Source organism: Platalea leucorodia, assembly GCF_965183815.1.
Source record: "Platalea leucorodia genome assembly, contig: HAP1_HAP1_SCAFFOLD_42, whole genome shotgun sequence".
Lineage (NCBI taxonomy): Eukaryota > Metazoa > Chordata > Aves > Pelecaniformes > Threskiornithidae > Platalea > Platalea leucorodia.
This window is the reverse complement of record NW_028121455.1, coordinates 371,570-393,462: the sequence shown is the minus strand read 5'-3', so window position 1 is coordinate 393,462 and position 21,893 is coordinate 371,570.

The window sequence follows — 21,893 nt, the reverse complement described above, 5'->3', positions numbered from 1 at the left end:
TCTAGCTGAGGTGAAGACGACTAGCAGGAGCAAGGCAAAGGCTGAGAGGGCTGCCGTCACTTTCAGGAAAGGTATTGAGGGTGAAGGCCAAGGGAGGAGAAAAGCTCTGGAGTGCAAGGAAAAAGATGGTCAAGAAGAGAAAAGGATTTGGGACTTCTTTCCCAGAAGAAGACCTCAGCATAAGCAGGGGAGCAGCAAATGTCCCTTGGTGCATGGGTCAGGAATGGCGAGGCCATCCTGCACGTGCTCTCCGTCTCTGCACAGTTCATGCAGAGGGAACCCAAAGCCTTGCTTTCACCTCTGGCATCCCCACAACCAAATGAGTGTAGATGGGACAAACAGCCTTCACGACGTAGTCTGAATGTCCAGATGTATTTAGCGGGACGCCCAGCAGCTGTGCCCAGGGCATGGCCAGCAAGGGCAGGGACAGCCCCCTGAGCCTCCTGGGCCCAGGGACTGCCTCGGGGCCAGCAGCCCAAAGGCCTTCCTGGGAAGGATGCTGGGCAGAGGGCCGGCGGGCGGGGCTGCGCAGGGGGGGCCCCGTCACCCCCGTGTCACAGTGCCAGCACCCGGCAACGCAGCAGTCACCATGCCCCGGGGCAGCATAAAAGGGAGCACGCTCCCGCGCCGCGCTGCCATAGCTGGCCTGGGGGCAGCCCCAAGACGGGCGAGAGGAAGTCCTTGAGGAGGCGGTGGAATTACTTGGCGAGGGCTGAGGGAGGAAGGCCGGAGGAGGCTCGACGAGGCTGCTGGAGACGAGAAGAACCCCCAACAGCTGGAGGTTGGTGAGGCTGGCTGGCCTTTTCAGCTGGCTAGCAGTGGCAAGAGCAAGGGAATGCCTTCTTGAGGAGCACTGCAGAGCTCGCCATCCTCATCCCCTGCAGAGCCAGTGGCAGCAGCCGTGAGGAATGGGATGCAGAGATGTTGGCGGGGGTGCCGGTGCTTTGGAGCAGCCACTGGTGCCTTGCCAGGCACAGGAAGGATGGTTGTCCCCCAGATGGATCAGGCCGGGGGCGTTTTGCCCCTCTGGGAAGGCCCTGAGGTGGCAGCAGGTGGAGGGAGAATCGGGGTTGGGCATCTCCTGGGAGGCGTGAGCAGCCTGCGGGCCGAGGAGGCAGGTCTTGCTCACGTGCTCAGGGAATAGCCCATCGCCAGCGACGCTGGGGTCAGGAAGGAATTTTCCCCCGGGGCAGATTGGCTCTGGTGCCCGGGGGTTTTTTGCCTTCCTCTGCAGCACTGAGCATGAGCACTTGTCAGGGCTCCTCTGGGCCATTTTGGCTGGGTTACTGCCTGTTGCTCATGCACCACGAAGGTGGCCTCTCGTGCCCTGCAGCTGCGGGGAGGAAGGCTTTTTTCCCCCCACGGTGCGCTAGCAAGTGTCCCCGGGGGTTTTTTGCCTTCCTCTGCAGCACTGAGCACGGCCCCTTGCCAGGGCTCCTTTGGGCCGTTTTGGCTAGGTGCCTGCTGCTCCTGCTCCACCAAGGTGGCCCTCGTGCCCCGCAGGCGGCGGGAGGACGCTTTCTAGACTCCCAGGGCGGACGCCCAGGGTTGCCCCCGGGGGTTGCTTCTTCTCCTCCGTAGCATTGAGCGCAGCCCCTTGTCAGGGCTCCTCTGGGCCCTTTGGGCTCAGTTCTTGCCCGCTGCTCTTGCACCTCCGAGGCGCCACTCGTGCCCTGGCGCTCCCTGGCTCTTTTGCCCGTTGCAGGTTTGGAGCAGGAGCGAGCTCTGCTCTTGCCTTGGCTCCGTTTCCCGAGGTGTTCTTGCTTGTGCAAAACAGCCTGTGCTTGGAAGGGCTGCAGGCTTGCTGCACCATGCGGAGCTGCAGCTTTTCAGCTCTCCCTGCATGCGATCCAAGCGCAGGGCAGGCAGGAGAGCGCTTTTCATGCCTCCCTGGCCAAGAAGCACAGCGGAGCAAGTTTTGGAAGGCAAAAGGGGTGCTTGTCATCGACATGTGTGCTACTTGTGAAAATAGCCCAGGGCACCACACCCCTCCTCTTCTTGTACTTTTCGGTGTGTGGTCGGTCCCCATCCTCCTTCTTCAAGTTCTTCTGCACTGTTGAGAAACGAGGGACTGCTTGGCCTGTCTTCCTGCTGCTCCTTTCTGCAGCTTTCCTTTGCCAGACTGCAAGGGATGCTTTTTCAAACTAAACCGAAGAACACATCAGCCTGCTCCTGGCTGCACATGCGCATTGTGTTAATGCTTGTGAGCATCGGCTCTGAAAGAGATTCAGCCAAATAGCCTAAAGGAGCCTAAACCAAAATAAGGTCAAATAAAATGATAAAATAATCAAATAACAAAACAAAATAAAGACGCATAAAGCAAGGTAAAATAAAAGAAGATAAACCAACATAAAATAGAATAAGAAGAAATAACCCCAAAGAAAATGTAATAAAATCAAATACAATAACATCACATGAAAGAAACAAAACTAAACTAACATCAACCAACAGAACAAGACAGAAAATAAAAGAAAGTAAAATAAAGTAAAATCAAATGAAATCCAATCCTGTTTCTACTTGTATCCTTTTTGTGTCCTCGAAAGTGTTTCTGGAGCTGCAAACCCCCTGGCATTTCAGGCAACTAGTGGTCTCCTTGTTATTCGCCTCATCGTCAGTGCAGGGAATAGAAGACAAGTGAAGAGAAGAGAAGGGTTGAGTTGGAAGGGACCTGCAGCGATCCTTCAGGACCCTCTAGCTGAGGTGAAGACGACTAGCAGGAGCAAGGCAAAGGCTGAGAGGGCTGCCGTCACTTTCAGGAAAGCTATTGAGGGTGAAGGCCAAGGGAGGAGAAAAGCTCTGGAGTGCAAGGAAACAGATGGTCAAGAAGAGAAAAGGATTTGGGACTTCTTTCCCAGAAGAAGACCTCAGCATAAGCAGGGGAGTAGCAAATGTCCCTTGGTGCATGGGTCAGGAACGGCGAGGCCATCCTGCACGTGCTCTCCGTCTCTGCACAGTTCATGCAGAGGGAACCAAAAGCCTTGCTTTCACCTCTGGCATCCCCACAACCAAAGGAATGTAGATGGGACAAACAGCCTTCACGACGTAGTCTGAATGCCCGGATGTATTTAGCGGGACGCCCAGCAGCTGTGCCCAGGGCATGGCCAGCAAGGGCAGGGACAGCCCCCTGAGCCTCCTAGGCGCAGGGACTGCCTCGGGGCCAGCAGCCCAAAGGCCTTCCTGGGAAGGATGCTGGGCAGAGGGCCGGCAGGCGGGGCCGCGCAGGGGGTTGGCCCGTCACCCCCGTGTCACAGTGCCAGCGCCCGGCAACGCAGCAGTCACCATGCCCCGGGGCAGCATAAAAGGGAGCACGCTCCCGCGTCGCGCTGCCATAGCTGGCCTGGGGGCAGCCCCAAGACGGGCGAGAGGAAGTCCTTGAGGAGGCGGTGGAATTACTTGGCGAGGGCTGAGGGAGGAAGGCCGGAGGAGGCTCGACGAGGCTGCTGGAGATGAGAAGAACTACCAAAAGCTGGAGGCTGGTGAGGCTGGCTGGCCTTTTCAGCTGGCTAGCAGTGGCAAGAGCAAGGGAATGCCTTCTTGAGGAGCACTGCAGAGCTCGCCATCCTCATCCCCTGCGGAGCCAGTGTCAGCAGCCGTGAGGAATGGGATGCAGAGATGTTGGCGGGGGTGCCGGTGCTTTGGAGCAGCCACTGGTGCCTTGCCAGGCGCAGGAAGGATCGTTGCCCACCAGATGGATCAGGCCGGGGGCGTTTTGCCCCTCTGGGAAGGCCCTGAGGTGGCAGCAGGTGGAGGGAGAATCGGGGTTGGGCATCTCCTGGGAGGCGTGAGCAGCCTGCGGGCCGAGGAGGCAGGTCTTGCTCACGTGCTCAGGGAATAGCCCATCGCCAGCGACGCTGGGGTCAGGAAGGAATTTTCCCCCGGGGCAGATTGGCTCTGGTGCCCGGGGTTTTTTTGCCTTCCTCTGCAGCACTGAGCATGAGCACTTGTCAGGGCTCCTCTGGGCCATTTTGGCTGGGTTACTGCCTGTTGCTCATGCACCACGAAGGTGGCCTCTCGTGCCCTGCAGCTGCGGGGAGGAAGGCTTTTTTCCCCCCACGGTGCGCTAGCAAGTGTCCCCGGGGCTTTTTTGCCTTCCTCTGCAGCACTGAGCACGGCCCCTTGCCAGGGCTCCTTTGGGCCGTTTTGGCTAGGTGCCTGCTGCTCCTGCTCCACCAAGGTGGCCCTCGTGCCCCGCAGGCGGGGGGAGGACGCTTTCTAGACTCCCAGGGCGGACGCCCAGGGTTGCCCCCGGGGGTTGCTTCTTCTCCTCCGTAGCATTGAGCGCAGCCCCTTGTCAGGGCTCCTCTGGGCCCTTTGGGCTCAGTTCTTGCCCGCTGCTCTTGCACCTGCGAGGCGCCACTCGTGCCCTGGCGCTCCCTGGCTCTTTTGCCCATTGCAGGTTTGGAGCAGGAGTGAGCTCTGCTCTTCCCTTGGCTCCATTTCCCGCGGTGTCCTTGCTTGTGCAAAACAGCCTGTGCTTGGAAGGGCTGCAGGCTTGCTGCACCATGCGGAGCTGCAGCTTTTCAGCTCTCCCTGCACGCGATCCAAGCGCAGGGCAGGCAGGAGAGCGCTTTTCATGCCTCCCTGGCCAAGAAGCACAGCGGAGCAAGTTTTGGAAGGCAAAAGGGGTGCTTGTCATCGACATGTGTCCTACTTGTGAAAATAGCCCAGGGCACCACACCCCTCCTCTTCTTGTACTTTTCGGTGTGTGGTCGGTCCCCATCCTCCTTCTTCAAGTTCTTCTGCACTGTTGAGAAACGAGGGACTGCTTGGCCTGTCTTCCTGCTGCTCCTTTCTGCGGCTTTCCTTTGCCAGACTGCAAGGGATGCTTTTTCAAACTAAACCGAAGAACACATCAGCCTGCTCCTGGCTGCACATGCGCATTGTGTTAATGCTTGTGAGCATCGGCTCTGAAAGAGATTCAGCCAAATAGCCTAAAGGAGCCTAAACCAAAATAAGGTCAAATAAAATGATAAAATAATCAAATAACAAAACAAAATAAAGACGCATAAAGCAAGGTAAAATAAAAGAAGATAAACCAACATAAAATAGAATAAGAAGAAATAACCCCAAAGAAAATGTAATAAAATCAAATACAATAACATCACATGAAAGAAACAAAACTAAACTAACATCAACCAACAGAACAAGACAGAAAATAAAAGAAAGTAAAATAAAGTAAAATCAAATGAAATCCAATCCTGTTTCTACTTGTATCCTTTTTGTGTCCTCGAAAGTGTTTCTGGAGCTGCAAACCCCCTGGCATTTCAGGCAACTAGTGGTCTCCTTGTTATTCGCCTCATCGTCAGTGCAGGGAATAGAAGACAAGTGAAGAGAAGAGAAGGGTTGAGTTGGAAGGGACCTGCAGCGATCCTTCAGGACCCTCTAGCTGAGGTGAAGACGACTAGCAGGAGCAAGGCAAAGGCTGAGAGGGCTGCCGTCACTTTCAGGAAAGGTATTGAGGGTGAAGGCCAAGGGAGGAGAAAAGCTCTGGAGTGCAAGGAAAAAGATGGTCAAGAAGAGAAAAGGATTTGGGACTTCTTTCCCAGAAGAAGACCTCAGCATAAGCAGGGGAGTAGCAAATGTCCCTTGGTGCATGGGTCAGGAACGGCGAGGCCATCCTGCACGTGCTCTCCGTCTCTGCACAGTTCATGCAGAGGGAACCAAAAGCCTTGCTTTCACCTCTGGCATCCCCACAACCAAATGAGTGTAGATGGGACAAACAGCCTTCACGACGTAGTCTGAATGTCCAGATGTATTTAGCGGGACGCCCAGCAGCTGTGCCCAGGGCATGGCCAGCAAGGGCAGGGACAGCCCCCTGAGCCTCCTGGGCCCAGGGACTGCCTCGGGGCCAGCAGCCCAAAGGCCTTCCTGGGAAGGATGCTGGGCAGAGGGCCGGCGGGCGGGGCTGCGCAGGGGGGGCCCCGTCACCCCCGTGTCACAGTGCCAGCACCCGGCAACGCAGCAGTCACCATGCCCCGGGGCAGCATAAAAGGGAGCACGCTCCCGCGTCGCGCTGCCATAGCTGGCCTGGGGGCAGCCCCAAGACGGGCGAGAGGAAGTCCTTGAGGAGGCGGTGGAATTACTTGGCGAGGGCTGAGGGAGGAAGGCCGGAGGAGGCTCGACGAGGCTGCTGGAGATGAGAAGAACCCCCAACAGCTGGAGGTTGGTGAGGCTGGCTGGCCTTTTCAGCTGGCTAGCAGTGGCAAGAGCAAGGGAATGCCTTCTTGAGGAGCACTGCAGAGCTCGCCATCCTCATCCCCTGCGGAGCCAGTGGCAGCAGCCGTGAGGAATGGGATGCAGAGATATTGGCGGGGGTGCCGGTGCTTTGGAGCAGCCACTGGTGCCTTGCCAGGAGCAGGAAGGATGGTTGTCCCCCAGATGGATCAGGCCGGGGGCGTTTTGCCCCTCTGGGAAGGCCCTGAGGTGGCAGCAGGTGGAGGGAGAATCGGGGTTGGGCATCTCCTGGGAGGCGTGAGCAGCCTGCGGGCCGAGGAGGCAGGTCTTGCTCACGTGCTCAGGGAATAGCCCATCGCCAGCGACGCTGGGGTCAGGAAGGAATTTTCCCCCGGGGCAGATTGGCTCTGGTGCCCGGGGGTTTTTTGCCTTCCTCTGCAGCACTGAGCATGAGCACTTGTCAGGGCTCCTCTGGGCCATTTTGGCTGGGTTACTGCCTGTTGCTCATGCACCACGAAGGTGGCCTCTCGTGCCCTGCAGCTGCGGGGAGGAAGGCTTTTTTCCCCCCACGGTGCGCTAGCAAGTGTCCCCGGGGGTTTTTTGCCTTCCTCTGCAGCACTGAGCACGGCCCCTTGCCAGGGCTCCTTTGGGCCGTTTTGGCTAGGTGCCTGCTGCTCCTGCTCCACCAAGGTGGCCCTCGTGCCCCGCAGGCGGCGGGAGGACGCTTTCTAGACTCCCAGGGCGGACGCCCAGGGTTGCCCCCGGGGGTTGCTTCTTCTCCTCCGTAGCATTGAGCGCAGCCCCTTGTCAGGGCTCCTCTGGGCCCTTTGGGCTCAGTTCTTGCCCGCTGCTCTTGCACCTGCGAGGCGCCACTCGTGCCCTGGCGCTCCCTGGCTCTTTTGCCCATTGCAGGTTTGGAGCAGGAGTGAGCTCTGCTCTTCCCTTGGCTCCATTTCCCGCGGTGTCCTTGCTTGTGCAAAACAGCCTGTGCTTGGAAGGGCTGCAGGCTTGCTGCACCATGCGGAGCTGCAGCTTTTCAGCTCTCCCTGCACGCGATCCAAGCGCAGGGCAGGCAGGAGAGCGCTTTTCATGCCTCCCTGGCCAAGAAGCACAGCGGAGCAAGTTTTGGAAGGCAAAAGGGGTGCTTGTCATCGACATGTGTCCTACTTGTGAAAATAGCCCAGGGCACCACACCCCTCCTCTTCTTGTACTTTTCGGTGTGTGGTCGGTCCCCATCCTCCTTCTTCAAGTTCTTCTGCACTGTTGAGAAACGAGGGACTGCTTGGCCTGTCTTCCTGCTGCTCCTTTCTGCGGCTTTCCTTTGCCAGACTGCAAGGGATGCTTTTTCAAACTAAACCGAAGAACACATCAGCCTGCTCCTGGCTGCACATGCGCATTGTGTTAATGCTTGTGAGCATCGGCTCTGAAAGAGATTCAGCCAAATAGCCTAAAGGAGCCTAAACCAAAATAAGGTCAAATAAAATGATAAAATAATCAAATAACAAAACAAAATAAAGACGCATAAAGCAAGGTAAAATAAAAGAAGATAAACCAACATAAAATAGAATAAGAAGAAATAACCCCAAAGAAAATGTAATAAAATCAAATACAATAACATCACATGAAAGAAACAAAACTAAACTAACATCAACCAACAGAACAAGACAGAAAATAAAAGAAAGTAAAATAAAGTAAAATCAAATGAAATCCAATCCTGTTTCTACTTGTATCCTTTTTGTGTCCTCGAAAGTGTTTCTGGAGCTGCAAACCCCCTGGCATTTCAGGCAACTAGTGGTCTCCTTGTTATTCGCCTCATCGTCAGTGCAGGGAATAGAAGACAAGTGAAGAGAAGAGAAGGGTTGAGTTGGAAGGGACCTGCAGCGATCCTTCAGGACCCTCTAGCTGAGGTGAAGACGACTAGCAGGAGCAAGGCAAAGGCTGAGAGGGCTGCCGTCACTTTCAGGAAAGGTATTGAGGGTGAAGGCCAAGGGAGGAGAAAAGCTCTGGAGTGCAAGGAAACAGATGGTCAAGAAGAGAAAAGGATTTGGGACTTCTTTCCCAGAAGAAGACCTCAGCATAAGCAGGGGAGTAGCAAATGTCCCTTGGTGCATGGGTCAGGAACGGCGAGGCCATCCTGCACGTGCTCTCCGTCTCTGCACAGTTCATGCAGAGGGAACCAAAAGCCTTGCTTTCACCTCTGGCATCCCCACAACCAAAGGAATGTAGATGGGACAAACAGCCTTCACGACGTAGTCTGAATGCCCGGATGTATTTAGCGGGACGCCCAGCAGCTGTGCCCAGGGCATGGCCAGCAAGGGCAGGGACAGCCCCCTGAGCCTCCTGGGCGCAGGGACTGCCTCGGGGCCAGCAGCCCAAAGGCCTTCCTGGGAAGGATGCTGGGCAGAGGGCCGGCAGGCGGGGCCGCGCAGGGGGTTGGCCCGTCACCCCCGTGTCACAGTGCCAGCGCCCGGCAACGCAGCAGTCACCATGCCCCGGGGCAGCATAAAAGGGAGCACGCTCCCGCGTCGCGCTGCCATAGCTGGCCTGGGGGCAGCCCCAAGACGGGCGAGAGGAAGTCCTTGAGGAGGCGGTGGAATTACTTGGCGAGGGCTGAGGGAGGAAGGCCGGAGGAGGCTCGACGAGGCTGCTGGAGATGAGAAGAACTACCAAAAGCTGGAGGCTGGTGAGGCTGGCTGGCCTTTTCAGCTGGCTAGCAGTGGCAAGAGCAAGGGAATGCCTTCTTGAGGAGCACTGCAGAGCTCGCCATCCTCATCCCCTGCGGAGCCAGTGTCAGCAGCCGTGAGGAATGGGATGCAGAGATGTTGGCGGGGGTGCCGGTGCTTTGGAGCAGCCACTGGTGCCTTGCCAGGCGCAGGAAGGATCGTTGCCCACCAGATGGATCAGGCCGGGGGCGTTTTGCCCCTCTGGGAAGGCCCTGAGGTGGCAGCAGGTGGAGGGAGAATCGGGGTTGGGCATCTCCTGGGAGGCGTGAGCAGCCTGCGGGCCGAGGAGGCAGGTCTTGCTCACGTGCTCAGGGAATAGCCCATCGCCAGCGACGCTGGGGTCAGGAAGGAATTTTCCCCCGGGGCAGATTGGCTCTGGTGCCCGGGGTTTTTTTGCCTTCCTCTGCAGCACTGAGCATGAGCACTTGTCAGGGCTCCTCTGGGCCATTTTGGCTGGGTTACTGCCTGTTGCTCATGCACCACGAAGGTGGCCTCTCGTGCCCTGCAGCTGCGGGGAGGAAGGCTTTTTTCCCCCCACGGTGCGCTAGCAAGTGTCCCCGGGGGTTTTTTGCCTTCCTCTGCAGCACTGAGCACGGCCCCTTGCCAGGGCTCCTTTGGGCCGTTTTGGCTAGGTGCCTGCTGCTCCTGCTCCACCAAGGTGGCCCTCGTGCCCCGCAGGCGGGGGGAGGACGCTTTCTAGACTCCCAGGGCGGACGCCCAGGGTTGCCCCCGGGGGTTGCTTCTTCTCCTCCGTAGCATTGAGCGCAGCCCCTTGTCAGGGCTCCTCTGGGCCCTTTGGGCTCAGTTCTTGCCCGCTGCTCTTGCACCTCCGAGGCGCCACTCGTGCCCTGGTGCTCCCTGGCTCTTTTGCCCATTGCAGGTTTGGAGCAGGAGTGAGCTCTGCTCTTCCCTTGGCTCCATTTCCCGCGGTGTCCTTGCTTGTGCAAAACAGCCTGTGCTTGGAAGGGCTGCAGGCTTGCTGCACCATGCGGAGCTGCAGCTTTTCAGCTCTCCCTGCACGCGATCCAAGCGCAGGGCAGGCAGGAGAGCGCTTTTCATGCCTCCCTGGCCAAGAAGCACAGCGGAGCAAGTTTTGGAAGGCAAAAGGGGTGCTTCTCATCGACACGTGTCCAACTTGTGAAAATAGCCCAGGGCACCACACCCCTCCTCTTCTTGTACTTTTCGGTGTGTGGTCGGTCCCCATCCTCCTTCTTCAAGTTCTTCTGCACTGTTGAGAAACGAGGGACTGCTTGGCCTGTCTTCCTGCTGCTCCTTTCTGCGGCTTTCCTTTGCCAGACTGCAAGGGATGCTTTTTCAAACTAAACCGAAGAACACATCAGCCTGCTCCTGGCTGCACATGCGCATTGTGTTAATGCTTGTGAGCATCGGCTCTGAAAGAGATTCAGCCAAATAGCCTAAAGGAGCCTAAACCAAAATAAGGTCAAATAAAATGATAAAATAATCAAATAACAAAACAAAATAAAGACGCATAAAGCAAGGTAAAATAAAAGAAGATAAACCAACATAAAATAGAATAAGAAGAAATAACCCCAAAGAAAATGTAATAAAATCAAATACAATAACATCACATGAAAGAAACAAAACTAAACTAACATCAACCAACAGAACAAGACAGAAAATAAAAGAAAGTAAAATAAAGTAAAATCAAATGAAATCCAATCCTGTTTCTACTTGTATCCTTTTTGTGTCCTCGAAAGTGTTTCTGGAGCTGCAAACCCCCTGGCATTTCAGGCAACTAGTGGTCTCCTTGTTATTCGCCTCATCGTCAGTGCAGGGAATAGAAGACAAGTGAAGAGAAGAGAAGGGTTGAGTTGGAAGGGACCTGCAGCGATCCTTCAGGACCCTCTAGCTGAGGTGAAGACGACTAGCAGGAGCAAGAGAAAGGCTGAGAGGGCTGCCGTCACTTTCAGGAAAGGTATTGAGGGTGAAGGCCAAGGGAGGAGAAAAGCTCTGGAGTGCAAGGAAACAGATGGTCAAGAAGAGAAAAGGATTTGGGACTTCTTTCCCAGAAGAAGACCTCAGCATAAGCAGGGGAGTAGCAAATGTCCCTTGGTGCATGGGTCAGGAACGGCGAGGCCATCCTGCACGTGCTCTCCGTCTCTGCACAGTTCATGCAGAGGGAACCAAAAGCCTTGCTTTCACCTCTGGCATCCCCACAACCAAAGGAATGTAGATGGGACAAACAGCCTTCACGACGTAGTCTGAATGCCCGGATGTATTTAGCGGGACGCCCAGCAGCTGTGCCCAGGGCATGGCCAGCAAGGGCAGGGACAGCCCCCTGAGCCTCCTGGGCGCAGGGACTGCCTCGGGGCCAGCAGCCCAAAGGCCTTCCTGGGAAGGATGCTGGGCAGAGGGCCGGCAGGCGGGGCCGCGCAGGGGGTTGGCCCGTCACCCCCGTGTCACAGTGCCAGCGCCCGGCAACGCAGCAGTCACCATGCCCCGGGGCAGCATAAAAGGGAGCACGCTCCCGCGTCGCGCTGCCATAGCTGGCCTGGGGGCAGCCCCAAGACGGGCGAGAGGAAGTCCTTGAGGAGGCGGTGGAATTACTTGGCGAGGGCTGAGGGAGGAAGGCCGGAGGAGGCTCGACGAGGCTGCTGGAGATGAGAAGAACTACCAAAAGCTGGAGGCTGGTGAGGCTGGCTGGCCTTTTCAGCTGGCTAGCAGTGGCAAGAGCAAGGGAATGCCTTCTTGAGGAGCACTGCAGAGCTCGCCATCCTCATCCCCTGCGGAGCCAGTGGCAGCAGCCGTGAGGAATGGGATGCAGAGATGTTGGCGGGGGTGCCGGTGCTTTGGAGCAGCCACTGGTGCCTTGCCAGGCGCAGGAAGGATCGTTGCCCACCAGATGGATCAGGCCGGGGGCGTTTTGCCCCTCTGGGAAGGCCCTGAGGTGGCAGCAGGTGGAGGGAGAATCGGGGTTGGGCATCTCCTGGGAGGCGTGAGCAGCCTGCGGGCTGAGGAGGCAGGTCTTGCTCACGTGCTCAGGGAATAGCCCATCGCCAGCGACGCTGGGGTCAGGAAGGAATTTTCCCCCGGGGCAGATTGGCTCTGGTGCCCGGGGTTTTTTTGCCTTCCTCTGCAGCACTGAGCATGAGCACTTGTCAGGGCTCCTCTGGGCCATTTTGGCTGGGTTACTGCCTGTTGCTCATGCACCACGAAGGTGGCCTCTCGTGCCCTGCAGCTGCGGGGAGGAAGGCTTTTTTCCCCCCACGGTGCGCTAGCAAGTGTCCCCGGGGGTTTTTTGCCTTCCTCTGCAGCACTGAGCACGGCCCCTTGCCAGGGCTCCTTTGGGCCGTTTTGGCTAGGTGCCTGCTGCTCCTGCTCCACCAAGGTGGCCCTCGTGCCCCGCAGGCGGCGGGAGGACGCTTTCTAGACTCCCAGGGCGGACGCCCAGGGTTGCCCCCGGGGGTTGCTTCTTCTCCTCCGTAGCATTGAGCGCAGCCCCTTGTCAGGGCTCCTCTGGGCCCTTTGGGCTCAGTTCTTGCCCGCTGCTCTTGCACCTGCGAGGCGCCACTCGTGCCCTGGCGCTCCCTGGCTCTTTTGCCCATTGCAGGTTTGGAGCAGGAGTGAGCTCTGCTCTTCCCTTGGCTCCATTTCCCGCGGTGTCCTTGCTTGTGCAAAACAGCCTGTGCTTGGAAGGGCTGCAGGCTTGCTGCACCATGCGGAGCTGCAGCTTTTCAGCTCTCCCTGCACGCGATCCAAGCGCAGGGCAGGCAGGAGAGCGCTTTTCATGCCTCCCTGGCCAAGAAGCACAGCGGAGCAAGTTTTGGAAGGCAAAAGGGGTGCTTGTCATCGACATGTGTCCTACTTGTGAAAATAGCCCAGGGCACCACACCCCTCCTCTTCTTGTACTTTTCGGTGTGTGGTCGGTCCCCATCCTCCTTCTTCAAGTTCTTCTGCACTGTTGAGAAACGAGGGACTGATTGGCCTGTATTCCTGCTGCTCCTTTCTGCGGCTTTCCTTTGCCAGACTGCAAGGGATGCTTTTTCAAACTAAACCGAAGAACACATCAGCCTGCTCCTGGCTGCACATGCGCATTGTGTTAATGCTTGTGAGCATCGGCTCTGAAAGAGATTCAGCCAAATAGCCTAAAGGAGCCTAAACCAAAATAAGGTCAAATAAAATGATAAAATAATCAAATAACAAAACAAAATAAAGACGCATAAAGCAAGGTAAAATAAAAGAAGATAAACCAACATAAAATAGAATAAGAAGAAATAACCCCAAAGAAAATGTAATAAAATCAAATACAATAACATCACATGAAAGAAACAAAACTAAACTAACATCAACCAACAGAACAAGACAGAAAATAAAAGAAAGTAAAATAAAGTAAAATCAAATGAAATCCAATCCTGTTTCTACTTGTATCCTTTTTGATTTGTGTCCTCGAAAGTGTTTCTGGAGCTGCAAACCCCCTGGCATTTCAGGCAACTAGTGGTCTCCTTGTTATTCGCCTCATCGTCAGTGCAGGGAATAGAAGGCAAGTGAAGAGAAGAGAAGGGTTGAGTTGGAAGGGACCTGCAGCGATCCTTCAGGACCCTCTAGCTGAGGTGAAGACGACTAGCAGGAGCAAGGCAAAGGCTGAGAGGGCTGCCGTCACTTTCAGGAAAGGTATTGAGGGTGAAGGCCAAGGGAGGAGAAAAGCTCTGGAGTGCAAGGAAAAAGATGGTCAAGAAGAGAAAAGGATTTGGGACTTCTTTCCCAGAAGAAGACCTCAGCATAAGCAGGGGAGCAGCAAATGTCCCTTGGTGCATGGGTCAGGAACGGCGAGGCCATCCTGCACGTGCTCTCCGTCTCTGCACAGTTCATGCAGAGGGAACCCAAAGCCTTGCTTTCACCTCTGGCATCCCCACAACCAAATGAATGTAGATGGGACAAACAGCCTTCACGACGTAGTCTGAATGTCCAGATGTATTTAGCGGGACGCCCAGCAGCTGTGCCCAGGGCATGGCCAGCAAGGGCAGGGACAGCCCCCTGAGCCTCCTGGGCCCAGGGACTGCCTCGGGGCCAGCAGCCCAAAGGCCTTCCTGGGAAGGATGCTGGGCAGAGGGCCGGCGGGCGGGGCTGCGCAGGGGGGGCCCCGTCACCCCCGTGTCACAGTGCCAGCGCCCGGCAACGCAGCAGTCACCATGCCCCGGGGCAGCATAAAAGGGAGCACGCTCCCGCGCCGCGCTGCCATAGCTGGCCTGGGGGCAGCCCCAAGACGGGCGAGAGGAAGTCCTTGAGGAGGCGGTGGAATTACTTGGCGAGGGCTGAGGGAGGAAGGCCGGAGGAGGCTCGACGAGGCTGCTGGAGACGAGAAGAACCCCCAACAGCTGGAGGTTGGTGAGGCTGGCTGGCCTTTTCAGCTGGCTAGCAGTGGCAACAGCAAGGGAATGCCTTCTTGAGGAGCACTGCAGAGCTCGCCATCCTCATCCCCTGCAGAGCCAGTGGCAGCAGCCGTGAGGAATGGGATGCAGAGATGTTGGCGGGGGTGCCGGTGCTTTGGAGCAGCCACTGGTGCCTTGCCAGGCACAGGAAGGATGGTTGTCCCCCAGATGGATCAGGCCGGGGGCGTTTTGCCCCTCTGGGAAGGCCCTGAGGTGGCAGCAGGTGGAGGGAGAATCGGGGTTGGGCATCTCCTGGGAGGCGTGAGCAGCCTGCGGGCCGAGGAGGCAGGTCTTGCTCACGTGCTCAGGGAATAGCCCATCGCCAGCGACGCTGGGGTCAGGAAGGAATTTTCCCCCGGGGCAGATTGGCTCTGGTGCCCGGGGTTTTTTTGCCTTCCTCTGCAGCACTGAGCATGAGCACTTGTCAGGGCTCCTCTGGGCCATTTTGGCTGGGTTACTGCCTGTTGCTCATGCACCACGAAGGTGGCCTCTCGTGCCCTGCAGCTGCGGGGAGGAAGGCTTTTTTCCCCCCACGGTGCGCTAGCAAGTGTCCCCGGGGGTTTTTTGCCTTCCTCTGCAGCACTGAGCACGGCCCCTTGCCAGGGCTCCTTTGGGCCGTTTTGGCTAGGTGCCTGCTGCTCCTGCTCCACCAAGGTGGCCCTCGTGCCCCGCAGGCGGGGGGAGGACGCTTTCTAGACTCCCAGGGCGGACGCCCAGGGTTGCCCCCGGGGGTTGCTTCTTCTCCTCCGTAGCATTGAGCGCAGCCCCTTGTCAGGGCTCCTCTGGGCCCTTTGGGCTCAGTTCTTGCCCGCTGCTCTTGCACCTGCGAGGCGCCACTCGTGCCCTGGCGCTCCCTGGCTCTTTTGCCCATTGCAGGTTTGGAGCAGGAGTGAGCTCTGCTCTTCCCTTGGCTCCATTTCCCGCGGTGTCCTTGCTTGTGCAAAACAGCCTGTGCTTGGAAGGGCTGCAGGCTTGCTGCACCATGCGGAGCTGCAGCTTTTCAGCTCTCCCTGCACGCGATCCAAGCGCAGGGCAGGCAGGAGAGCGCTTTTCATGCCTCCCTGGCCAAGAAGCACAGCGGAGCAAGTTTTGGAAGGCAAAAGGGGTGCTTGTCATCGACATGTGTCCTACTTGTGAAAATAGCCCAGGGCACCACACCCCTCCTCTTCTTGTACTTTTCGGTGTGTGGTCGGTCCCCATCCTCCTTCTTCAAGTTCTTCTGCACTGTTGAGAAACGAGGGACTGCTTGGCCTGTCTTCCTGCTGCTCCTTTCTGCGGCTTTCCTTTGCCAGACTGCAAGGGATGCTTTTTCAAACTAAACCGAAGAACACATCAGCCTGCTCCTGGCTGCACATGCGCATTGTGTTAATGCTTGTGAGCATCGGCTCTGAAAGAGATTCAGCCAAATAGCCTAAAGGAGCCTAAACCAAAATAAGGTCAAATAAAATGATAAAATAATCAAATAACAAAACAAAATAAAGACGCATAAAGCAAGGTAAAATAAAAGAAGATAAACCAACATAAAATAGAATAAGAAGAAATAACCCCAAAGAAAATGTAATAAAATCAAATACAATAACATCACATGAAAGAAACAAAACTAAACTAACATCAACCAACAGAACAAGACAGAAAATAAAAGAAAGTAAAATAAAGTAAAATCAAATGAAATCCAATCCTGTTTCTACTTGTATCCTTTTTGTGTCCTCGAAAGTGTTTCTGGAGCTGCAAACCCCCTGGCATTTCAGGCAACTAGTGGTCTCCTTGTTATTCGCCTCATCGTCAGTGCAGGGAATAGAAGACAAGTGAAGAGAAGAGAAGGGTTGAGTTGGAAGGGACCTGCAGCGATCCTTCAGGACCCTCTAGCTGAGGTGAAGACGACTAGCAGGAGCAAGAGAAAGGCTGAGAGGGCTGCCGTCACTTTCAGGAAAGGTATTGAGGGTGAAGGCCAAGGGAGGAGAAAAGCTCTGGAGTGCAAGGAAACAGATGGTCAAGAAGAGAAAAGGATTTGGGACTTCTTTCCCAGAAGAAGACCTCAGCATAAGCAGGGGAGTAGCAAATGTCCCTTGGTGCATGGGTCAGGAACGGCGAGGCCATCCTGCACGTGCTCTCCGTCTCTGCACAGTTCATGCAGAGGGAACCAAAAGCCTTGCTTTCACCTCTGGCATCCCCACAACCAAAGGAATGTAGATGGGACAAACAGCCTTCACGACGTAGTCTGAATGCCCGGATGTATTTAGCGGGACGCCCAGCAGCTGTGCCCAGGGCATGGCCAGCAAGGGCAGGGACAGCCCCCTGAGCCTCCTGGGCGCAGGGACTGCCTCGGGGCCAGCAGCCCAAAGGCCTTCCTGGGAAGGATGCTGGGCAGAGGGCCGGCAGGCGGGGCCGCGCAGGGGGTTGGCCCGTCACCCCCGTGTCACAGTGCCAGCGCCCGGCAACGCAGCAGTCACCATGCCCCGGGGCAGCATAAAAGGGAGCACGCTCCCGCGCCGCGCTGCCATAGCTGGCCTGGGGGCAGTCCCAAGACGGGCGAGAGGAAGTCCTTGAGGAGGCGGTGGAATTACTTGGCGAGGGCTGAGGGAGGAAGGCCGGAGGAGGCTCGACGAGGCTGCTGGAGATGAGAAGAACTACCAAAAGCTGGAGGCTGGTGAGGCTGGCCGGCCTTTTCAGCTGGCTAGCAGTGGCAAGAGCAAGGGAATGCCTTCTTGAGGAGCACTGCAGAGCTCGCCATCCTCATCCCCTGCGGAGCCAGTGTCAGCAGCCGTGAGGAATGGGATGCAGAGATGTTGGCGGGGGTGCCGGTGCTTTGGAGCAGCCACTGGTGCCTTGCCAGGCGCAGGAAGGATCGTTGCCCACCAGATGGATCAGGCCGGGGGCGTTTTGCCCCTCTGGGAAGGCCCTGAGGTGGCAGCAGGTGGAGGGAGAATCGGGGTTGGGCATCTCCTGGGAGGCGTGAGCAGCCTGCGGGCCGAGGAGGCAGGTCTTGCTCACGTGCTCAGGGAATAGCCCATCGCCAGCGACGCTGGGGTCAGGAAGGAATTTTCCCCCGGGGCAGATTGGCTCTGGTGCCCGGGGTTTTTTTGCCTTCCTCTGCAGCACTGAGCATGAGCACTTGTCAGGGCTCCTCTGGGCCATTTTGGCTGGGTTACTGCCTGTTGCTCATGCACCACGAAGGTGGCCTCTCGTGCCCTGCAGCTGCGGGGAGGAAGGCTTTTTTCCCCCCACGGTGCGCTAGCAAGTGTCCCCGGGGCTTTTTTGCCTTCCTCTGCAGCACTGAGCACGGCCCCTTGCCAGGGCTCCTTTGGGCCGTTTTGGCTAGGTGCCTGCTGCTCCTGCTCCACCAAGGTGGCCCTCGTGCCCCGCAGGCGGCGGGAGGACGCTTTCTAGACTCCCAGGGCGGACGCCCAGGGTTGCCCCCGGGGGTTGCTTCTTCTCCTCCGTAGCATTGAGCGCAGCCCCTTGTCAGGGCTCCTCTGGGCCCTTTGGGCTCAGTTCTTGCCCGCTGCTCTTGCACCTGCGAGGCGCCACTCGTGCCCTGGCGCTCCCTGGCTCTTTTGCCCATTGCAGGTTTGGAGCAGGAGTGAGCTCTGCTCTTCCCTTGGCTCCATTTCCCGCGGTGTCCTTGCTTGTGCAAAACAGCCTGTGCTTGGAAGGGCTGCAGGCTTGCTGCACCATGCGGAGCTGCAGCTTTTCAGCTCTCCCTGCACGCGATCCAAGCGCAGGGCAGGCAGGAGAGCGCTTTTCATGCCTCCCTGGCCAAGAAGCACAGCGGAGCAAGTTTTGGAAGGCAAAAGGGGTGCTTGTCATCGACATGTGTCCTACTTGTGAAAATAGCCCAGGGCACCACACCCCTCCTCTTCTTGTACTTTTCGGTGTGTGGTCGGTCCCCATCCTCCTTCTTCAAGTTCTTCTGCACTGTTGAGAAACGAGGGACTGCTTGGCCTGTCTTCCTGCTGCTCCTTTCTGCGGCTTTCCTTTGCCAGACTGCAAGGGATGCTTTTTCAAACTAAACCGAAGAACACATCAGCCTGCTCCTGGCTGCACATGCGCATTGTGTTAATGCTTGTGAGCATCGGCTCTGAAAGAGATTCAGCCAAATAGCCTAAAGGAGCCTAAACCAAAATAAGGTCAAATAAAATGATAAAATAATCAAATAACAAAACAAAATAAAGACGCATAAAGCAAGGTAAAATAAAAGAAGATAAACCAACATAAAATAGAATAAGAAGAAATAACCCCAAAGAAAATGTAATAAAATCAAATACAATAACATCACATGAAAGAAACAAAACTAAACTAACATCAACCAACAGAACAAGACAGAAAATAAAAGAAAGTAAAATAAAGTAAAATCAAATGAAATCCAATCCTGTTTCTACTTGTATCCTTTTTGTGTCCTCGAAAGTGTTTCTGGAGCTGCAAACCCCCTGGCATTTCAGGCAACTAGTGGTCTCCTTGTTATTCGCCTCATCGTCAGTGCAGGGAATAGAAGACAAGTGAAGAGAAGAGAAGGGTTGAGTTGGAAGGGACCTGCAGCGATCCTTCAGGACCCTCTAGCTGAGGTGAAGACGACTAGCAGGAGCAAGGCAAAGGCTGAGAGGGCTGCCGTCACTTTCAGGAAAGCTATTGAGGGTGAAGGCCAAGGGAGGAGAAAAGCTCTGGAGTGCAAGGAAACAGATGGTCAAGAAGAGAAAAGGATTTGGGACTTCTTTCCCAGAAGAAGACCTCAGCATAAGCAGGGGAGTAGCAAATGTCCCTTGGTGCATGGGTCAGGAACGGCGAGGCCATCCTGCACGTGCTCTCCGTCTCTGCACAGTTCATGCAGAGGGAACCAAAAGCCTTGCTTTCACCTCTGGCATCCCCACAACCAAATGAGTGTAGATGGGACAAACAGCCTTCACGACGTAGTCTGAATGTCCAGATGTATTTAGCGGGACGCCCAGCAGCTGTGCCCAGGGCATGGCCAGCAAGGGCAGGGACAGCCCCCTGAGCCTCCTGGGCCCAGGGACTGCCTCGGGGCCAGCAGCCCAAAGGCCTTCCTGGGAAGGATGCTGGGCAGAGGGCCGGCGGGCGGGGCTGCGCAGGGGGGGCCCCGTCACCCCCGTGTCACAGTGCCAGCACCCGGCAACGCAGCAGTCACCATGCCCCGGGGCAGCATAAAAGGGAGCACGCTCCCGCGTCGCGCTGCCATAGCTGGCCTGGGGGCAGCCCCAAGACGGGCGAGAGGAAGTCCTTGAGGAGGCGGTGGAATTACTTGGCGAGGGCTGAGGGAGGAAGGCCGGAGGAGGCTCGACGAGGCTGCTGGAGATGAGAAGAACCCCCAACAGCTGGAGGTTGGTGAGGCTGGCTGGCCTTTTCAGCTGGCTAGCAGTGGCAAGAGCAAGGGAATGCCTTCTTGAGGAGCACTGCAGAGCTTGCCATCCTCATCCCCTGCGGAGCCAGTGGCAGCAGCCGTGAGGAATGGGATGCAGAGATGTTGGCGGGGGTGCCGGTGCTTTGGAGCAGCCACTGGTGCCTTGCCAGGCACAGGAAGGATGGTTGTCCCCCAGATGGATCAGGCCGGGGGCGTTTTGCCCCTCTGGGAAGGCCCTGAGGTGGCAGCAGGTGGAGGGAGTATCGGGGTTGGGCATCTCCTGGGAGGCGTGAGCAGCCTGCGGGCCGAGGAGGCAGGTCTTGCTCACGTGCTCAGGGAATAGCCCATCGCCAGCGACGCTGGGGTCAGGAAGGAATTTTCCCCCGGGGCAGATTGGCTCTGGTGCCCGGGGGTTTTTTGCCTTCCTCTGCAGCACTGAGCATGAGCACTTGTCAGGGCTCCTCTGGGCCATTTTGGCTGGGTTACTGCCTGTTGCTCATGCACCACGAAGGTGGCCTCTCGTGCCCTGCAGCTGCGGGGAGGAAGGCTTTTTTCCCCCCACGGTGCGCTAGCAAGTGTCCCCGGGGGTTTTTTGCCTTCCTCTGCAGCACTGAGCACGGCCCCTTGCCAGGGCTCCTTTGGGCCGTTTTGGCTAGGTGCCTGCTGCTCCTGCTCCACCAAGGTGGCCCTCGTGCCCCGCAGGCGGCGGGAGGACGCTTTCTAGACTCCCAGGGCGGACGCCCAGGGTTGCCCCCGGGGGTTGCTTCTTCTCCTCCGTAGCATTGAGCGCAGCCCCTTGTCAGGGCTCCTCTGGGCCCTTTGGGCTCAGTTCTTGCCCGCTGCTCTTGCACCTGCGAGGCGCCACTCGTGCCCTGGCGCTCCCTGGCTCTTTTGCCCATTGCAGGTTTGGAGCAGGAGTGAGCTCTGCTCTTCCCTTGGCTCCATTTCCCGCGGTGTCCTTGCTTGTGCAAAACAGCCTGTGCTTGGAAGGGCTGCAGGCTTGCTGCACCATGCGGAGCTGCAGCTTTTCAGCTCTCCCTGCACGCGATCCAAGCGCAGGGCAGGCAGGAGAGCGCTTTTCATGCCTCCCTGGCCAAGAAGCACAGCGGAGCAAGTTTTGGAAGGCAAAAGGGGTGCTTCTCATCGACACGTGTCCTACTTGTGAAAATACCCCAGGGCACCACACCCCTCCTCTTCTTGTACTTTTCGGTGTGTGGTCGGTCCCCATCCTCCTTCTTCAAGTTCTTCTGCACTGTTGAGAAACGAGGGACTGCTTGGCCTGTCTTCCTGCTGCTCCTTTCTGCGGCTTTCCTTTGCCAGACTGCAAGGGATGCTTTTTCAAACTAAACCGAAGAACACATCAGCCTGCTCCTGGCTGCACATGCGCATTGTGTTAATGCTTGTGAGCATCGGCTCTGAAAGAGATTCAGCCAAATAGCCTAAAGGAGCCTAAACCAAAATAAGGTCAAATAAAATGATAAAATAATCAAATAACAAAACAAAATAAAGACGCATAAAGCAAGGTAAAATAAAAGAAGATAAACCAACATAAAATAGAATAAGAAGAAATAACCCCAAAGAAAATGTAATAAAATCAAATACAATAACATCACATGAAAGAAACAAAACTAAACTAACATCAACCAACAGAACAAGACAGAAAATAAAAGAAAGTAAAATAAAGTAAAATCAAATGAAATCCAATCCTGTTTCTACTTGTATCCTTTTTGTGTCCTCGAAAGTGTTTCTGGAGCTGCAAACCCCCTGGCATTTCAGGCAACTAGTGGTCTCCTTGTTATTCGCCTCATCGTCAGTGCAGGGAATAGAAGACAAGTGAAGAGAAGAGAAGGGTTGAGTTGGAAGGGACCTGCAGCGATCCTTCAGGACCCTCTAGCTGAGGTGAAGACGACTAGCAGGAGCAAGAGAAAGGCTGAGAGGGCTGCCGTCACTTTCAGGAAAGGTATTGAGGGTGAAGGCCAAGGGAGGAGAAAAGCTCTGGAGTGCAAGGAAACAGATGGTCAAGAAGAGAAAAGGATTTGGGACTTCTTTCCCAGAAGAAGACCTCAGCATAAGCAGGGGAGCAGCAAATGTCCCTTGGTGCATGGGTCAGGAACGGCGAGGCCATCCTGCACGTGCTCTCCGTCTCTGCACAGTTCATGCAGAGGGAACCAAAAGCCTTGCTTTCACCTCTGGCATCCCCACAACCAAAGGAATGTAGATGGGACAAACAGCCTTCACGACGTAGTCTGAATG